Source organism: Rhineura floridana, chromosome 7 (genome assembly GCF_030035675.1).
Source record: "Rhineura floridana isolate rRhiFlo1 chromosome 7, rRhiFlo1.hap2, whole genome shotgun sequence".
In the NCBI taxonomy this organism is placed as follows: domain Eukaryota; kingdom Metazoa; phylum Chordata; class Lepidosauria; order Squamata; family Rhineuridae; genus Rhineura; species Rhineura floridana.
Genome location: NC_084486.1, coordinates 16,745,035 through 16,764,055, shown reverse-complemented (window position 1 = coordinate 16,764,055; position 19,021 = coordinate 16,745,035). Strand labels below are relative to the sequence as shown.

General features: G+C 41.4%; 1 protein-coding gene across 2 annotated transcripts in view; it reads right to left on the bottom strand.

Annotated features, from left to right (window-relative positions):
* Nucleotides 1-18,644, bottom strand: part of TSPAN14 (tetraspanin 14) — a 67,740-nt gene extending 49,096 nt beyond the window's left edge. The window contains exon 1 of one of the 2 annotated variants that reach the window (XM_061634982.1): nt 18,347-18,644. The gene's annotated coding sequence lies outside the window, so the exon portion shown is untranslated. The remainder of the gene's footprint in view (nt 1-18,346) is intronic. The other variant, XM_061634981.1, reaches the window with a different exon arrangement.
* Nucleotides 18,645-19,021: the final 377 nt, after the last annotated feature.

Genomic DNA, 19,021 nt, shown 5'->3' with positions numbered 1-19,021 from the left:
CCTCAGCTTCTACACTAAGGAAGTTGGAAATCACCCATATCAAACTGCACATACCAAACTACATGATAAACCTCTCTAATTTGAACAGATGCCAGTTGTGGTTGCTTGGCAGTGATTGAATTACATTCTGCACATACTCAGACACACTCTCTGCTATTTTCACATTTCCAAGACAGAGCCCTCAAGCAATACTGCTCATCATACTGTTTGGCTCCTGCCAAAAGGCTCCCTTTTGCACACAGCTATTTATGGTACAAGAGACCTTTTTGACATGGTATTGGGCAGCCATAGACTCTTGTCTAGCCTTGGACAAATACTTTTTTTCTTTCAGTTTTAATTCAACCTATAAAAGGGGATTCAAAAGTTATAGACTGGTTAAGGATTCTTCTGACAGATTTATTATCTGCCCTCTGACAAGCCACTTTCCCATGATCTCTGTTACGAGATGGGATGATAGAGATGTGTGGCAGGAGGAAAAAGAGTTAAGAGTATGTGGGACAAGGGCCGAATAGGGGGAAAGGGGCATCATGTCAGAATGTCCAGCTCAGAGAGCCTTGCAAGAAAATATTTTTTCAATTTCTTGAATGTTTAGCAATATTTATTTTGAAGAACAAAATAATGCACTTTAGCAAAGATATAATCCTTACTCCAGTTGCAGAAAATGTGAAGCGTGATTTATTCCCCTCCCCTTCTATATTTACCAAACCCACATTTCACAAAGGAGCTGCGTTAGGTTCTAACACCCTCCACCCATCATCCAAACACACAAGGGCAGAAAAAGAAACTAAGTTTCAAAACAAACAAGCCTTGGTATGGTGCATGTCAGTCGATCATTATTATTGTCCTGAAATCCTGTTTAAGAAGAAAACTATACCCTACCAGGCATGTGTAAAATGCAAAGTGCAATCTTTTCGCCTAAAGGCATGTTCTTTTCCTAGAGATTTATAAAATGTAGTTGAAGAATACAGTCTTCCAGCACATGGAAACTTCAGTACCTCTCCTATTGAAGGGCTCCTTTATGAAAGCACCAAGTCAGAAGAAATCAGATGCCTAGTAGGAATTCCAAGAGATTACAGAGTTAAGATTATCTGTCCTGGAGCTGGTGAACGTGTTAGGCTCCAAAGCCCTTTTTCAATGTCTTCAAATGTAAACATAGCTGCTGTGATTATTTGAGTAACTGTTATGAGATCCTATTTCCAGCTACCCCAGTATATGGAAGAGGCTGCTTGGTTGGTTAACAGTTAACAATGGGAGCACCCTGGCTATACTGTACCTTGCCCTGCGCCTGCCCACTGCTTTCTTATTCTACTTGCTGTGACCTCTTCCTACAATTAGCCTCTTTTGACAAGCTTCTTCCCTTATTTATTTATTACTGATGTTTGTTAGTAGCTTTTTTTCAACAGTGGAACTCAAAGCAACTTACAACAAGAAAAAACACAATTAATTGAAATAACTTATAACAAGAGCAAACAATTGCAAAACAATTCCAAACAAAATAATACAACCATAATAAAAAAATAGCAAATATTACAACAATACAAGAATTCCCTTGTACTTGCCTAGTGTGTCTTTTTCCTGACACCTCACCCTATGCTCTTTTCATATCCTGAACCTGCACAAACCTATTGTTGGTCCCTAACCAGCTAGCACATCATGGTGAATCTGCATTTCTGCAAAAGGCCATCAAAAAGCAGTCTTGTCAGAGTACCAACATGTTCATCATCGTCTCCCACTCCAGCCTCACTGAACTGAAACACACATTTATTTATACAATAATTTATACAGAGATGTGCATAATGAAACAAAAGCCATTTTGGAAGGAGTACATTCTAGTGGAGAAGTCATTGGGGGTGCTTAATCCTTTTCTCGATTGCTGTTTTCCCTCTCCAAAGTTTGCTCCCTAAACTACTTCCCAACACCTCAACACCACTCAAGAAGTACCAGACATGTTTGTGAGAGTACAATACTGGATCCTGGGATGGGAAGGAACCGGGGGGGGGATTTGGAGCTGAAAACACAGCTTGCAGGGAAAGGGTTAAGCACCCCCACTCCACGACTTCTCTGGTTGAATACACCCCTTTTCAAAAGCAGCTTGTGTTTTAAAAAAACATTTTTAGAAAGTTTTTCTATGCATTTTGGTCAGGAAAAAACCCAAAACCTCACAAACTATGGGACCTAAATAGATTGCCATGGTTACCATGCTGCACAAGCAACCACTTTGTAAGCCAGTCATTTGAAGTGTCTTGTCAAATGGTGAGAGAAACCTTACCATATTTCTGCACCCAATCAGAATGTCAGGGGCATAGTAAGATTCTTCTCACTACTTGGCAGGGTAATGCAGGTGAACAGCTTACTTACTAAATGGTTGAACGCGAACTGTGGTCTGACAATATGGGGGGAAATCGGCAGCGGTATTCGCCCTCCTCATGACCCACTTTCCCCAGCTACATTCTAAACTGCAAGAAACCAGTAGATTATTCAGTATCCTTTCTAAAAAGAGTTAATTAACGGACTTCCGGGAAGGGTGACTTAGCCTGTGCCTGCTTTTGAGACGGGCTCCTGCCTCAAAAGAAGCTTATTCAGATATATCAGTCAGATTTTTTTTTTTTTTGACTGATTAAACTTCTCCCGGGTAGGGAGAAACGAAGAGATTAACCTCAAAGCCTATTTTTGTTGGGACGACCAGATCTCATTAATTTATGGGACGAGGTCCAGCCGACGAAGGTGGGACGGATTTTCAACAACAAGCTCTATCTGATAAAGCGAACGTTCATCTTATCTTCTAAGAGAGAACGCACTAACAGGCAAGCACCCTTCTTTCTATATTTTTCTTTTACTTGACTTAAATTGTTGCTGTTTAAAAGAGATTTGCCAGATTGATCGGTTTTTGACATCTCACTGGGGAGCCATAACTTCTCTCTGCTACTCACTAATTAATAGCTTATCTCTGTTTTTGTTGCAAAAAGCTGTCCTGGATTTGCATTCTAAAGATATACACAGAAGAGGGATTTCTATTCCAGATTTTTATTTTGAAGAATATTATATTGTCTGAGACTACTCTCTTTTTGGTCTATTTTATTTTGACGAATCTGTTTCCTGACGACCGCCATTAATTGTTTCGATCCTGGGAACTGCATTTTGTTTACTTAAGCATGGAGAGATAAGGCTGTCTGCTCTGTTTATACTGTGATGTCACCAAGTTTGGAGTATTAACCCAATTGTTGCTGAAATAAGAAGTGGTTTTCCTATATTTTTCTTTTAAAATGGCAATTAAGAAAGTGGCTGAGAATTTGGAAATAACTATGTTTCAGAAAATAATGGATGAGATTGAGATAACGAAACAAAACCTGCGACAGGGTTGTAAGGAGCTGAAAATTGAATTGAGTAAAATGAAGCAGGAGATTAAAGATATAGGGGTCCCTGTGAGAGAGGTGACCCTGGAAGGGGTCCCTGTGAGAGAGGAGACCCCGGAGATTGGAACAAACGTGGAACAGGAAAAAGATTTGGAGTCTATGGACTTTAGAAACAAAATCTATTGTTTGGAGACACAGGAGATTAAAGACATAGGGGTCCTTGTGAGAGAGGAGACCCTGGAGACTGGAACAGGGGTCCCTGTGAGAGAGGAGACCCTGGAGACTGGAACAGGGGTCCCTGTGAGAGAGGAGATCCCGGAGATTGGAACAAACGTGGAACAGGAACAAGATTTGGAGTCTATGGACTTTAGAAATAAAATCTATTGTTTGGAACTCAATGTTATCTCTGAAGAAATTAATGAAGATTCTAGAGATAAAGTTATCAATGGCATGGATAATCTTCTGGACTGGAATGATGTGATGGAGCCCAATATAGAGAAAATCTATGGAATTAACTGCAGCCATGTGACAATGGAAAAATTTTCAAGAGATGACCCAGTGTATTTTGAAAAAAAGAACAGAGATATGATTTTACAGCAGTATTTCAGCAACCTATTCAGAATGGATGGCAAGAAAATATTTGGGATAGAGGTAATTCCCATCAGACTCTTACTATATGACTATGGCTTTGACAGCAAGATTATTATGGAATACTGATAATGGAAGATTGGATACTGAAATTACTGGACTTAACAAGACTACTGAAGATGGAAGATGGATAATGGAACTAATAGGGATAATAGAACAATGGCTACTGAAATTACTGAACCTAACAGATTCTGATGTGATGGATTAATTGAAATGTTTATTTTGACTATGGTTATGACAATAAGATTATCATAATTAGTAATGAGATGGATTAATCGATATGCTTATCTGGAAAAAAAAATTGATAGATATATTTCTTAAAGAATTGAAACCTCTCTTTGACTTTTTGTGGAAAGAATAAAGTAATGTTTATGAGATTTGATGATTAAGTAAGATAACTACTGGAGGAAAGTGATTTTATAATATGACTTAAGAGACAGGATTGTTATATATTATAGACTTATAACTGATTTGATCTTTGACAAATGGGAAGTCAATATTTTACTCTTTATTTTTTATTTTTGTTTTTTTTTTCTTTTTTTCTTTTTGTTTAACTATTTTTGATTTTGTTTTTTGTCTTTGAATGTTTTATGATTTCGTCTTGTATGTTTTATGAAAATCTGAATAAAAATTATTGAAAAAAAAAAATAAAATAAAAAGAGTTAATTAACTCACACACTATTATTCGTATTTGCATATTACCATACATGCTGGTGTTGTTGTAGGGAGTTTCATAAACAAGCATTTGTTTGGTCTATTTGTTCCATGAGTATATATTCCTACTGTCAATTCTAACTCACATTCTAATTTAGTTGTGTGGATGTGTTACATTCATAAAAAAATAAAAGGATTCTTCTTCTTTAATTCTCCGTGTGTGTGTGTGTGTGTGTGTGTGTGTGTGAGTGAGTGTGTGAGTGAGTGAGAGAGAGAGAGAGAGAGAGAGAGAGAGCGCTTCATAAATAAAAATATGCACAAGCAAAGACCTTGCTTTGTATATGACTGACAAGGACTGGAAGCACACATAACAATCTCTTGGCCAGTGAGGCAGCTTAGCATTTCTAGATAGATAGCCTTTATCCCAGTTTACAACTGAGCTAATCTCAAAAAAGAGAACAACTTCAATAGTGAGTTTAATTAGAATTAAAAAGTAGTGGAGATACACATACATGCTCTCTTATATGAACTCTCCAAGCAATTTTCACCAAAAATGCAAAAAGATGTGTGAAAAGTTACTCATCTCCACTGTATTATTTAGGAAAAAAGGTTTCCCAACACACACACACACACACACACACACACACACACACACACACACACACACACACACACACACACACACACACACACACACACACACACACACACACACACACACACACACACACACACACACACACACACACACACACACACACACACACACACACACACACACACACACACACACACACACACACACACACACACACACACACACACACACACACACACACACACACACACACACACACACAGAGTATATAGTGGCTCCCGAACTATGGAATGGTCTCCCTGATGAGGTGTGCCTGGCGCCGACGCTGCTATCTTTTCGGCGCCAGGTGAAAACCTTTTTATATTCCCAGGCATTTTAATGCGTATTATTATATGTATTGTTGTATTTTGCTACTGTTTGATTATTTTTGTTTACCTTTGTTGGCTTGATTTTATTGTATTATTGTATTTATATATTTCTGATTGATTTATTTTATGTACACCGCCCAGAGAGCCCTTGGGCTTAGGGCGGTATATAAATTAAATAAAATAAATAAATAAATAAATATAGAGAGATAGACAGATATAGATATATCACAGGCACACTCAACCCACTCAAAAATAGGATGGGGGTCATGAGAAAGTTTAATCCATTGTGACATGACTGGGTTTTGTATCCTTCACAGGAGACGTAGACAACCTCTCTGAGAACTCTTTTGTATCACAGACCTAAACTGAAAAAGGAATTGTTCAGCAGTTCCTGGAAACCCTTTGAAAGACCTTACAAAAGTTACCCCAAAGTGACACTGCAAGAATGTGCTCAGAACAAAAACGTCAGAACTACTACGATGCAGTCACCTTTCTAGGCATTAAGCAGCCTTTGGCTCAACCAGCTGATGTCATGCCCATTGACACAGGAAGAGAAATCAAGCCTGCGAGATTACAACTGGTGGAAGGGAATGTTTGCTTCAGCCAAGTTTTACAGGCCTAGATATTGTCCATTATGCAGACCTGGAAGGATCCCATTATGTGTTTCAGCACCCACACCATTCCCTAATGTAAGATAGGGCTAAATGTTCTGCTTTTAACACTGCCTGCCAAAGACATTTTGCTGCCTGAAGCAAAGCTTGAAAGGACCCTATACACCCTGAAAAGGGCAACACTTTTTAGAAGTCTAGTTGCCCCAAACACTAATTTGCATCTTTATCTTTCCCTCTGCTCCCAAAGCACAGGTCTATGCACACTTGCCTGGGAGTAAGTCCCACTCCAGTGGGACTAACTTCAGTTTAAACCTGCATACCTCCACAACACTCTCCACCCTCTCCACACACACTTTTTCGCTTGCACCCCAAAACTGAGCTCAGCTTTCTGAGGCCCTGCACCTCAGATCATTGTTGCTATGGCAGCTACTCCCCAGTCCAGCATGATGCAGTGTTGTGGGTGAACAAGTGAGCTGGCCAGAGGACACACTGAACCACCCTGTTCCATTCCTAATAGCCAATAAGCATGCACGGTTGCTGTTACTCACCTCCAGCTGGCCTGGTGAGGCAACAAGGTGAGCGAAGAGGGACAAAGTAGAGTTGGGGCAATTCTGTGGTTGGGCAGCAGCAAGGTCACCTTTTTTCTTTACTCAGAATAATCTGTTTTTGCATCTGTCAGTTCTGAAAGATGTCGCAAGTCTGCTGCTTGAAGCAGTTCCGCTTTCTGCATAGCTGGGCCTTTGTGTGAAAATTAAACACCCTGTCTGCATCTAAGAGATTCCACTACAACAAACCATCTGTGTTTTGTGATTATGCATTTTTATTTTATTTACTTAGGAAACTCCTCCCTTTGCAACACTCAGGGCAGCTCACATTGATTACAAATAAAAACACACACTACTCTAGATTATCTATAATTTGATATCACATCTATCCTCCAAGGAGGTCAGGGGTTGTGCTGTTTTATCCTCAAAACCACCCGATGGGGCAGATTAGGCCGAGTAATAGTGACTTGCCCCAAGACTTCCCTGAGTGCTTCAAGGCCAAACAAGGATTTGAACCCAAATCTGCCTGGTCCAAATCCAACGCTCTATCCATTACATCACACTGGCCCTTATGTGACCACTTGCAGCGGCAGTTTAAAATCAGGCTAGCTGGGAACTTTCCCCCCATCATGCTCTTTTTCCTTGAGGTTCCTTTCATTTGTTTATGTCTCAACTGTGACCTGTCTGAACTCTATTATACTATGTAGAATGGTCAAAGAAAGCTTTGGGTTATAGCTAGGAGGATTGCTGTGGTAGAGCAATCAGTCACTGGTGTTACCACCGAGAAGGCTAAAGTTCAGGATCTCCTGGCACCATGCACATAAACCAAGGCTCTTGTTTGCCCATTTTAGAAAGGCAAAAAGGGCAGACAGGCCAGTTCCACCATTAAGCAACCCTAGGCAGTTCCAAAGGACATCACTTTTGTTAAACTTGCTGCAGCAGCTGATGAAAGAAATTTCCCATTCCAGTGCTGCCTTGACAGGTGTGGCATTTCTGCTCAGGATCAACTGGGAGTGATGGAGAACTGATTCTATGGAGAAGCAATGAAGGGTCAGGCAAGAGACTCTAGGGGAAAAGAAAAGATTCCAGTGGGATGCACAAGGCATGGACACGTGAACAACAGCTGCATTCAGGATCACACCCATCTTCCCCCTCTTGTCTGCCATGACGCAAAACAAGCACATGTAGTACTTTTGGAAGCTGAAGACAGGTGGACAATGGCCACAGGACAAGAGACTGCCCAACGGCACCTCAGCTGCAGAAACCAGTAAAAGCATATGTTTTCTGCCATGAAATTAGGAGCTGCTGCTTGCAACCAGTGATGTGGGGTTGAAATGTTTCCACTTTTAGAAAAGCATTGTTTCATAAAATTAGATGAACACAATACATGAGCCAAACTGGGCAAATGGAATGGTTACTAGTAAGATATAAAATCAACGGTAATTAATAAACTAAAGGCAGATATATAGGCATGTGTGCACAAAATCTAATAACAATGTTGTAATTAACTAACCCTAGGAAGCAGATATATTTATACGTACAGTTCATCATGCATGAGTATATTCACTAATAGGCAAAAAACCCAAGAACATAACTATAGCTAACAATCACATGTAAAACTGACCATGGGGGAGGGGATTGGAAGTGGGGAGGGAAGGAGGAAGAGGGGATGGAAGGGGCATGAGGGGTGAAGGAAGGGGGAAAAGGGGGGATAGGAGGGAGGAGGGACGAGCAGGTTTGATCATTTGCATGCTTTTTGACTTCATTGGGGTTTACTCTCATACAATCATGCTTAGGATATGTGAAACTGACCAGGGGGCAGGGAAGGGGGAAGGGGAGGAGGGGAGGAAGAGAAAGGAGAGGAGATTGGATGGGCAGGCACTGGGCAGAGGGAAAGCCCCTTTCCTTTCCAAAGGGAAAACATTACGAACAGTATCATTTTTTTAAGGGTTTCTCCCACCTTTTTATTCTACAGCAGGCACATGTAGCCTCCCACCCAAATTTAATCCAAAATTGTCACTGGCTACATCCACACCAGACCTTTATTTCACTGTAAACAATCATGGCTTCCCCCCAAAAATCCTGGGAAATGTAGTTTGTGAAGGGGGCTAAGTGTTGCTAGGAGACACCCTATTCCCCTCATAGAGCTACAATCCCCAGAAGTCTGGCCACTGGAGCTCTCCTAACAACTCTCAGCAACCTTCACAGATTACACTTCCCTGGATTCTTTGGGGGAAACCATGACTATCTAAAGTGGAATCAATGGTTGGCATGGGTGCGACCCCCTGATTTGCCAAGCCAAACAGCTGTGAATCTGGCTTTTAGAAAACTGACAGCTGGTTCTTACTGAGCATGCCCAGGCTTATCATTGACTCCAATGTTAAATTTCTTTAATTGAAAATCAGCCAGGCACTTTTTTTTAACTTTTAAACTGCAGAGGGTGAAGGTCAGAGTATGGGGCAAGGTCAGTAATAGGATTACAGGTTACTCTGTGAACATGGCTGATTTTTAATGAATTTCAACAAATTACAAGACCACTGACAAAAAATTCAACAGGGGTCTGGATTTTTTTCTCGTTTTACACTTTGAACTCTCGATTCTCTCTGACTGTTTTGTATATCACCATGAAAACTTAGAGGGCTGTTAAGCAAGTGTTTCTGAGTTCAGGACTATAAGTTCTGTAAGGTTTTATTTTGAAATAAGCTTATGGGAAGCAGCAGAATGGCATGGGGGTTATTTTCAATTTAACATTCTGGAACGCGAAAATCCATGTTGACTATAGTATATAGCCACTGTCGTGGCTGTAAAATTAGTAGCTTTCCGTGCTTTCTTCTTTTGCCTTAAAATCTAGATAATGTAAGGGAAGTATGTATTATTCAGTTGCCTATTTAAAATATTTACAAACTTTCCAATAAAAATAATCTCAAGCAAAGCTTTGCATTTGAGCTTTTAAGCCCCACACTTGGAGCAACTCTATATTTTATTTGGATGGGAAGAGAGGGTGGAATCCGTAGAGGAGCTATCAATGCCCCCTACCAGCTTGTTGCAGCCATAGTAGGATGCTGGGAGTTTCCCCATACCTTTTTTCCCTGCATTCCTCCAGTTCTTCATCCAGTGAATGTGAGGGAGTCAAAAAGACCAGCTCCATGACTGGCACAGGTGAGGCTCCTTTTAGGGATGTTTGCAAAAAAGGATTGGGGGGCTTAATGAGGATGCTGTAGATCCTTAACTGCCTCTGACACATGCCTATAGCCCCCATTCACCCACAGATGCTGCTGGGAGAACACACTGTTGGTGGCTTATCTATGCCAACAGAGTTTTGGGGTGGCATCCGGTGGTATAAGCCCTCTCCCACTAGTGGTCCTTCCTCCCAGCCAACACAGCAGCACCTACACTGCATTCAGTGGCTCTTCAGCTGGCCTTAGGCCTGCAGCCTATGTGCACTTTACTGAATTTCCCCCTGTAATCTTGTATTTCATTTCAATAGCTTTTGCCTCCTTGAAAATCATTTCACATATTTATACAAAATGCAAAACTAAACACAATATTATTATTAGTTTTGTTTTAAAATATGCCCAACAAAAATGCTAAATCAGATTTCCATTGATTGAAAGCACTGGACATCTTTACTTATTTTTCTAGAAAACCCACGCTTGAGGCTGCTTTGTGCGGGACTTTAGTTGTGTCCTTTTAGTACCTTTTCTATTGTATAGCACAAAGGACAGGATACCAATGCTTTGAATGCTTGATAAAAAAAAGGCAAATTTATAAATAGCGGAAAGAAATAAAGAATATATACAGGTTTCTGAGGTTGCTGAAGGAAAGAGAAGGCCATTCTTTGTGGAAGCTATTCTCGTATTTCCTCCTTCTTGTATCTTCCCATTAAATTTAGCCAGCAGAAGTGTATCTGTCTGTACACATTTCCCAATTTCCTCTGTCTCTTCCTTTAGGCCAGCGTCTTCCAATAAAAAAGGTGGCCATCTGGCCACCTTATTTAAACTAACTTGGTAATTTTATTATTTATCCTTTCAACTAAAAAGAAAGAAAAGGGGAGATACTTCATACAAAATCTCAAAAACAGCCACTGTATAATCAAATATCCACAAAACATTTTTTTAAAAAGTTAGTCCACTATATAGACCTGACAGAACAAAATTTCTCAGAAGACAAATCTTTCTCTCTCGTCCCCCTCTGGAAAAAAGCACTTTGCAGAATTTTCACTGAATATTCTCCACCATTTTTTTGTGGCAGCCTCCATTTGCCTTCTACAACGCCCTGGAACAATGCTAGGTAGAGGGCATTGTGAAGTATACAAAGTTGCAACTTGACAAGACAGTTGCAGTTGCTGTCACTTGCTGCTGGAGCCGCCACCCCCCCCAAAAAAACCTGAGGTAAAAAAAGGGAGAAGCTGTGCTACTGGCACTGCTCATGGTGAGTCTGAGAAACTACTACTTCTCCCTGGTGAAATTCAGTCTCCCAATTTCTCTGTCCACAAATAGGGTAAATAATTACAAGAGGCATTTTTGCATTGTCCTCTAACAAAACCTCCCTGTTTATTTTTCTTAACATCCCCATTGCAATATTTGCCAGACTCCTCTCAGAAAGAGGTTTCATGAGAAATATCATCATGACAGACAATGAGCGATTCTGGATCACCAACAGCCCAATCTCCAGAAGTAATTTATGCCATAATAAATGTGTTCTTACAATGTCTTTTGAGGAGTAGCAAGTCTTCTTGTTTTTTTTTTTTTTCTCTGGGAGCAACAGCACGTGGAGCAAAGCCTTGCTCTCTCGCTCTCGCTCTCGCTCTCTGTGTGTGTTAATTATGGAAAGGCTTCTCCCCACCCTACCTTCATATATTTCTTTTAAAAGAAACCTTAAAGGCTAGATAGTGGGCAAATGTAAATACATGCAGATGAGTAAATAGCTTGCACAACTACCTCTTCACCTGAGATGCTGCAATCCTACCCACTCATCTGAAGAAACAAACAATTTGTAAAGATGGTTTCAACTAAACAACCTTTTCCGCATTTCACGGGAACAGCATGCAGTCTCTCTGTGGCCTGGACGCTGGCTACAAGATAAGGATCAGATGCATGCACACCCCTTATCACCACCTCTTCATGGGACACATCTCTCCCTCCCCTTTTTGCCCTCTTTAACCATTTTGAGAGCCAGTGTGGTGTAGTGGTTAAGGTCCTGGGAGACCAGGGTTCGAATCCACACACAGCCATGAAGCTCACTGGGTGACCTTGGGCCAGTCACTGCCTCTCAGCTTCATGAAAACCCTATTCATAGGGTCGCCATAAGTCGGAATCGACTTGAAGGCAGTACATTTACATTTATTTAACCATTGTTTAGTGTTACTCTGCACCTACTAACTATGGGGAATTCCAGTTAGCATTAACATTAACATCTTAACCTACTGAAAATCCTGATTTTAAATTTGGGTTTGCAAACCATGTTTAGTATTAACAATGGCTAGTGTCCTTGCGGATCTAATGCTTAAAGCACAGTTAAAAGCCAATAAGGGAAGAGCTGGAAATCTGTGCCAGAGAGAGGAGAGAAACCATAAGCTCACAGCCCACTAAGAGATCCCAAGTGGGATCATACTTAAATAACAATAGTTCTGCAGAACAGCTGTTTTAAAATATTTTTAGGCTGCCTTTCCAGGTAACACCCTTTCAAGGTGGCAGCATCTGTACTAGGCCTCAAGATTATGCCCTTCCACCACCCCTCCCTCCTACACATTACTAATAAGAAATGTATCCTTCACTGATGCCAGCAGCTTCTCTTTCTCAAGGCACCAAGTATTTGCCTGCAGATGTTTTGCAGCACGGAGAAATACAAAGCAAAAGCTGTGGGCAGAAACATTCTTGGCTCTTCAATGAGAACTGTGTATCAAATGCTCACTGGGTCTCCCACAATTGAATGGCCCACACATTTTAATCCAAAGTAATCAAGAGGCAGGTTCTTGATAGGAGGAAGCCAATACTCACTTGACTCACTAAGCCTCTAACTTAAGAGTTAGCTTAAGACACTGACTTGTTCTGATTCTGGCAACCACGGTTTCCTGATTTGGATGCAACAAGAAACTATTGTTAATAGAAGACTTCCTAGATTAACTGCTCCCTTCAGGTGTTCTCTATGCAATTAATAATCACGTGGAGAAGAAGAGCATCACCTATCCTGCCATCCACACGTTGGTGGAGAAAGTCTGAAAAGGGGACCCTGCTCTATTTGCAGAGGTCCTCCCTGTGATCAGGTCATGGGGGGGGAGTCTATACACTTAGAGAGGCCTCTCTTTAGATCTCTCCAAATGCATGGATAAGTCAGAAGGGGGGCATCAGGCATGCTCCCCCATTCCTCCATGCAATTACAATCAGCTGTAGGACTGTACATAAAGTAGGCTCCCACGAAGTGAGGAGGGAAGGGGCAGCATATGGATAGAACACAAAGGCAAAGACTCGTGCATATCTTGGCTTGCTTGAGCCAAAATATGTACATCCAAACTGGACACATCTACCATCCATGCACAGGGCCAGACATACCTGATCACTACTGGAATAATTCCAAAAAATGACAGCTTCCAGGCAAGCAATTTCTGATTCAACAACAGCATTTTTAAAAATGTGTACCTTGTTTTCTAGAGAATGATGCCCAAAACTGTGCATGGTAATTAAAAGATAAGAGACTGTCAAAAAACATTAAAGCATTGCAACCAAGTTGCACGCTAAGCAAAGAAATAACAAAGAGTAATTAGGAAACATTATATAATTGGCTAACTATCATAGGCCAGATAATATGACGTCTCAACAAGCCACTTGAAAGTGAGTTAAGCAGCTAACCAATGAAGTTCTAGAATAAGAGAATTCAACAAGTTTGCTACTATAACCAGGGTTACCAAAGTTTCTGGTGCTCACCAAACAGGCCTCCTACTGGTGACGCACCCTTAACAAGGCCTCATGTCATTGCCTTAAAAACAGACCGGCATATACAAGAGAAGGAACTCCAAAGAGTATGCAGGGTCTAGACCACATAGAGCATAGAGGTAATAGACAGTAGGTTAAAATTTGTGCATGAAAAAGTACTTTTCATACGACTCAGCCCCATCAAAAGAGAGCTAAGAAAAGCATAGCATGACACACAGCCTTCAATTTTTATTACCCAACTGAAAGCTGCCATTTGTGGAACAGTAACACAATATGGAAAGGAGAGCTGCTACTGTTCTCTTTCTCTGGTGCTATTTGCCAGAGAATGATTACTCAGTCAAAAGCAGCATTCAGTGTGCGATTAGCCAATAACACTGGCATTCCAGAGATCTGCAATTCCTTGACTGCAGGTCTCAATGTCCTCCCCGCATCAACTGCAGAGAAGTTTGTGCACAGATGTAAAGATTCTCAATGTAAGAGGAGAGACAAGAGTACTTGTAAACCTCAAGAGCATGATGGAGTTTCCTTTCCACGGGCATCTCACCTTCTGTGGTACCCCTGTCATTACTGCAACACATGCCTTGGCAAGCTTACAAAACAGAACTACAGGAAGTACCTTCAAAGCCACAACTGCCACATGTTCCCCACTACAGTCATTAATGTGCTTTAAACACACACCCTCCCCAAAGTCTGATCCATCAGATGGTAAAATGTTTCACCCCTACTCAAATAAAGTGCCTTGCAAAAGTAATCAGATCCCTGACCAATGCTCTCACCTTTCGCTGCAATAACAGCTTTAAGACTTTTGGGGTAGGTATGCACCAGCTCTGCACACAGTGTCGGAGGGGGTTTGGCCCATACTTCTTGGCAGATTTGCTCCAAACCGTTCAGGTTGGTTGGACGTTGCTTGTGGACCGCAATTTTCAAAAAGCGCCACAGATTCTCAATGGGATTGAGATCACGACTTTGACTGGGCCACTGTAAGACATTCACCTTTTTGTTCTTGAGCTACTCCAATGTTACTTTGGCCTTGTGCTTAGGATCACTGTCCTGCTGAAAAGTGAATTTCCTCCCACGCTTCAGTTTTTTAGTGGACTGAAGTAGGTTCTCTTGCCATATTTCCCTGTATTTTGCTCCATCCAGTCTTTCTTCGATTTTAACAAGATGCCCAGTCCCTGCTGATGAGAAGCATCCCCACAGCATGATGCTGCCGCCACCATACTTCACTGTAGGAATGGTGTGTCTTGAGACGTGGGCAGTGTTAGATTTGTGCCACACATAGAGCTTTGAGTTTTGACCAAAAAGCTTTTTCTTGGTCTCATCTGACCACAAAACCTTTTCCCACATCGCAGCTGGGGTACTCTCATGCTTTCCGGCAATCTCCAGACATGCTTTCAGATGGTACTTTTTGAGTAACTGCTTCTTTCTTACCACCCTCCCATACAGGCCAGTGTTATGCAGAGCTCTTGATATGGTTGACTGGTGCACCATTACTCCACTCCCAGCCACTGAACTCTGTAGCTCCTTCAAAGTGATTGTTGGCCTCTCTGTGGCTTCTCTCACAAGTTTCCCTCTTGTTCGAACACTGAGTTTTGAGGGACGACCCTTTCTTGGCAGTGCCTGGGTGGTGTCATGCAGCTTCCACTTCTTGATTATTGATCTAGCTGTGTTCACTGGGGTATTCAAACATTTGGATATTATTTTGTACCTTTTTCCTAATCTATGCATTTGTATTACATTATCTCTCATTTCTACAGAATGCTCTTTGGTAGTCATTTTCCTTCAGATCCACAGCCTGACCAATGATCCTTCAACAGTGGGCTTTTTATCCTGGCAATGTGACAGCAACTTTAATGGTTCACAGGTGGAGGTCAATGGTAAGGTAACTGTGTCCTCAATAGGGCAATTTCTTTCATCTGGGTAAACTGGAAGCTTCCACAGCACAGGGGCTGAATACTTATGCAAGCAACATGTTTCAGTTTTTTAGGTTTCTTACAAACATAAGACCAATGTCACCTTACAATAATTGATTTTGAGTTTCAGTGTTTAAAAATAAAATATCATATGGACCGAACTTATAATGTACCATTTGTAATTCAGCAATACGATAGCATTGATCAGGGGTCTGATTACTTTTGCAAGACACTGTAAATAAGCTCCAATTTAGAAGTAAATGTAGTTTGTCAACTACAAGAGGCATTTAAATCAGAATGAAGTTGCCTTCAGCTAACTGGGAAATAACCACAATGCTTGATGACTCAATGGGAAGTACTAGGCAGGGTGTAGTTGTGTTTAAAGCATCAGCATACCAGTAACTGATGAGATTTTGCCTTGCCTAGCAAATCCACAGGTAGTACCACTCCCAAGGGTTGTGAGGTTTTACCATTTGTGTCTAAGCAAAACGCCTACCATCACCACCTTAGCAGTGCCATCATTCTAAATTTGCACAGAGCACCCAAGAAATTCGGGTTACCCACATTCACCTCTTCCAGGTGGAGAGGGCCTACCTAAAGAGGGTACCCTGCCCATCACAGCTATCTTTTCCAAGGACCTCTGAATTTCTGGCACACCCAAGATTCACAAGAAAACTGGTAAGTAGCATAATTTATTTATTTATTTGTTTATTCGATTTCTTAGTCGCTCATCTGGCTGGCTACCCAGCCACTCTGAGTGACGTACAAAGCAAAAAACATATAAAACATCAAAAACACCAAACACTAAGCAAGAAAGCTAAATAACATAGAGACTAACTCAGTTACAATAAGGCTTCTCATCTGTATAGTCCAAAAAGTGTGCATTCAGATGGAAACTCGTGATATGAGTCTTCCCACCCTTGCACAAAGACCGGTGTGAGTGAGAGTCCATATGCAAGACCGAAAAACAACACCCCCTCATCAGGGAGAAGTTAGCTTTCTGTATGCAAAGAGTTTCATCTGTAAACACATGGAAACAGTCAACCATGCAATCCTCATATCTGCAGACTTCAGTGGTAATTCCCAGGAAGGGCCGTGCCACCTGTCTCTGCATGTTCAATCTGGGGAGGAGCAAGACACTTCAAACACACAACTATCAAAGATATTGAGCCTAAACAGATGACAATTTTCAGCACCTTTTTTACTATTTGTAGTACAGATATAGATTGTAAAACCCTCTTTATAGGATAGTCTGTAGGGGGTCATCATAGTCAAGATTTTACCTATATTAGGTAAAATCAGGGATGTTCAGAATTTTTATTTTTCCTGTTTCTTACAACAGGCCACAGAAGTTTTATTTATTTATTTATTTATTTTGCAATAGCATCAGGGCTGGCCCAAGATATTTTTAGGGACTGAGGAGGACAAGATGGCACCCTCCTACACATTCCATATGTGGAAGCCAACCAGACTGCCAATCAAACTGGGCATCATCACTGACAACAGGACAGTGTCCTCCACTGTACCTACAGCGCAGGAAGTTAGCTTTGGGGGCAGAGGGCAGCCCACATGCAACACACAGCACTGTCCTCTATCTTGCCAGTGCTCCCCATCCTGCATAACAGTAGGGCCAGCATACAATTAGTTTAAGAGTTATAATAAATTAGCACCAGGGATACTTTGCTTGGATGGTTTAGTTTTGAGCCTACTAACTAGACATCTTATTAACAACCCCCCACTTATCTATGTAGATTGTCTCGTCTGTATATACCTATCGTTTACTCATTCTAACTTCCCAGAAATAAGATAGTGTCTCTTCCAAAGCTTTCACCTGAAACCAACCAAGTGACTAAGTAGTTCAGAAAGCCAGAGAGATGAGACAGGGTGTGGCGAATAAGTAATAATTTTCCAGTCAAATTAGCTACACAAGTACTCTATGGAAAGTTAGGAAGTTATCCTCAGGAAGTTTTGGAGGTACAGAATTCAGTTACGGGGGGGGTATCATATAAAAACCTTTCAATACAAGTTAAGGCTCCACTTACCCAAGTCTGCACATTAAAATATTTCAAGGGAGGGAAACTCAAGAATCCCAAACCTTGTCCCCAAATGGAAAGTGCAGTAAAATCTGACAAACAGTACTTCTAACATAATATTTCCAGAAAAAGTACTGAAGTTCAAACGGAAAAAGTGATGTTTATCGATAAGTTTGTTTTATTTTCAATAACATGAGCAGCTATGTGTAACTAAACGATTAATAGTATTTATATTCTTTCACCTGAAATCGAGAGAAATTGGGGGGGGGACGTCCAGGCTCATAAGAACCACCAACAGACACCACAATACACTGATTTTGGGTTGTTTTCAATACTGAAAAGCAGAGAACTCTCTGCACAAGGCAACTTGCTATCTCGATGCCTTCTGAATGCCTCTCCACTTCCTAAAAGGCCCTACACATAACTGGGAGATTCCCCCCCTCCAATTCTGAAAAACTAAATCCCAGTGGGCAAAAATCACACAATAGAAGGCTTGCACCGCCACCAGAGAACAGAGCATAAAAGGATAAACAACCGACCTTATGGTAATAGATCGACAGAAATCAGCAATGAGCTTTTTTTAAAAAGGGGGGATGGAGGAGATGGGGTGGAGAACTGGGGGGGGGGACAAGGGAGAACGAGGCGCGAAGTTCAACGCGGATCCGTTCGGAACACAGGAAACAAGACTTACCAAGTAGCAGCCTGGTTGGAGCCTAGTAAGTTTCCACCAAGTTGGGGAAAAGAACCCACAAGTTCCTTTATATTTTTATATATGAAATTCCATGAGATCGAGTTCTTCTAACGCACAAATAAAGGCACAAGATTCGCGGCTGAAGAAAAGCGATGTGGGCGTGAAACTGCTGAGTCCCTGTTTCGTGTTGTGTACGTCGCTCTTCACTCTGTTCTTAGCAGGACAGGAAATCTACTCATGTGCGATCTGGCCACGCCTTGTTTTACAACCCGACGCGCCCTCCCCTACAGGCGGTTCTTTTTTTCTCCTTCCCTATAGAAAGGGGAAGTGCTAGACAGGGGCCATTTAGCTCCCCCTTCCTCTGTGCAACATAACATCCGTCAACCCGCTCAGCGTTTCGACAAGCAAACTTTATCCCAGCGTCCCAGACCGATCCTCTGTAGGGTTAGGGGGCACCTAAGCACACTGAAAGGAATGCCTTGGGCGTTTCTAATTTTGCCTAGGATTCTAGTACTTACTACATGGGAGGATCTGTAAAAACGAATTACATGGTGCAACCAGTACAATGTTTATATACTTGTAATTTCAGTGAGCTCTGCCTTTATGACATCAACCTGACATTTTGTTCATTTAGCCAAATGTTGCCCTTTGTGGACAACACACATTATATATGTG